Source organism: Octopus sinensis, linkage group LG5 (genome assembly GCF_006345805.1).
Source record: "Octopus sinensis linkage group LG5, ASM634580v1, whole genome shotgun sequence".
NCBI lineage: Eukaryota > Metazoa > Mollusca > Cephalopoda > Octopoda > Octopodidae > Octopus > Octopus sinensis.
The window spans coordinates 14,223,817-14,226,192 of record NC_043001.1 but is presented as its reverse complement, the minus strand read 5'-3'; positions in this window follow the sequence as shown (position 1 = coordinate 14,226,192).

Here is a 2,376-nt window from a genome sequence, read left to right as displayed (position 1 = left end):
ACGCACACACTACAGACACACACGTACATATATAATCACACATACTATTTATATATACATAATGTAAAGAATATATATTATGTATATAAGTGGTATATACATAATATATATACGTATATATTAAGTATATATACATATATATATATATATATATATATATGCATATACATTAAATTTATATATACATATATATATATGAGTGTGTGTGTGTGTGTATGTGTATATATATGTGTATGTATGTGTATATATATGTGTGTGTTTATATATACATACATACATGTATACATAAAACATATATATATTTATATGCAACATATACATATACATATTATATATATATATATATAATATATATATATATACAACATATATATATATACACACACAACATATATATATATATGTATATCTGTCTTACCTGCTAAAAGTGATTTCCTTATCTTCGTTTTCCGGTTTAATAGTTTTACTGAAGCTGTGATGCGTTGTCGCCATTTTTAGATGATTTAATCCTCACGAAAATCGTTATTCTTTCTTTTTCTCTCATGATCGTCACATTCACCATAATCCTCATAGTCCTCCTCATCGCCTGCATTTTCGTGTCCTCTAATCCGCATTTGTTACCACTACTGTCACGAGACCAACGCTGCTAATCATTACACCGCCGCCGCCACCACCACCACCACCACCACCACCATCAACAGCACCATTATCATCGTCATCATCAGATCGACTTCCACAATGACGATGACCACGGCCACGACCATCCCCATGTATCCGAAATGTATGTATGTGTATGCACGCGCGCGCGTTAACACACATACATGTATATTATATATATATATACTAGCAGTATCGCCCGGCGTTGCTCGGGTTTGTAAGGGAAATAACTATATAAGCATTTTTAGAGAGTTATAGCCAAAAAATAGCAAAAAAATGCATTAAAACTGGAAAAAAAATGATGGTAAATTTTTTTTAAATCGTTGACGCATCGTAGACATTTTTAGAGAGTTACTTCCCTTATATAATAGCGAAAAAATGCATTAAAATGGAAAAAATGATGGTAAATTATTTTTAAAATCGTAGACTCATCGTAGACGCGCGCTAATACCTAGAAGGGCTCGATATGAATCACGACTACAAGATACCCGGTTTTGGTTAAACTGCACCGCAAAATGTGGGAGTAGTTAGGAATCTAAATCGTACGAGACAGACACACAACCTTACTTTTATATATAAAGATATATGTGTGTGAGTGTGTGTGTGTGTGTGTGTGTGTGTGCTCCAACATGACCACACCCGCCTGGCTGAAACTCAGAACGTAACACCAGCAAAATACCTATTTCTTTATTACCCACAAGGGGCTAAACATAGAGGGAACAAACAAGGACAGATATAGGTATTAAGTCGATATATATATCCATGATAGATCGGTAGCCACTACACACATTTTTCTCTCTCCTTGTTTCTTTCTGTAGAAGAGCGTAGGCTCGAAACGTAAAAGACATTTTCTATTCCTGAGCGTTATACTAATACATCTGTTCGTTTTCTACACCACCTGTCTTCATCTTTTGTTTTTTTAGTCAATTCTCCCTATATATATATATATATATATATATATATATATAAATGTAAGATCCACCCTTGGTCTGACGAGTAGCCTACTGTATAAACCGCATTTGGATATTTACCACTTCCGCGGTTCCGCTGCTATGAAACGCACGTAGCCCGGATTTTGTGTACTCCATTCCTTAACTCTAAGTACCAGTTACGCACTGGGGTCGATGTAATCGACTTAATACTTATATCTGTCCTTGTTTGTTCCCTCTATGTTTAGCCCCTTGTGGGTAATAAAGAAATAGGTATTTTGCTGGTGTTACGTTCTGAGTTCAAATTCTTCCCCGGTCGACTTTGCCATTCATCCTTTCAGAGTCGATTAAATAAGTACCAGTTACGCACTGGGGTCGATGTAATCGACTTAATACCTATATCTGTCCTTGTTTGTTCCCTCTATGTTTAGCCCCTTGTGGGTAATAAAGAAATAGGTATTTTGCTGGTGTTACGTTCTGAGTTCAAATTCTGCCGCGGTCGACTTTGCCATTCATCCTTTCAGAGTCGATTAAATAAGTACCAGTTACGCACTGGGGTCGATGTAATCGACTTAATACCTATATCTGTCCTTGTTTGTTCCCTCTATGTTTAGCCCCTTGTGGGTAATAAAGAAATAGGTATTTTGCTGGTGTTACGTTCTGAGTTCAAATTCTGCCGCGGTCGACTTTGCCATTCTCCTTTCAGAGTCGATAAATAAGTACCAGTTACGCACTGGAGTCGATGTAATCGACTTAATACCTATATCTGTCCTTGTTTGTTCCCTCTATT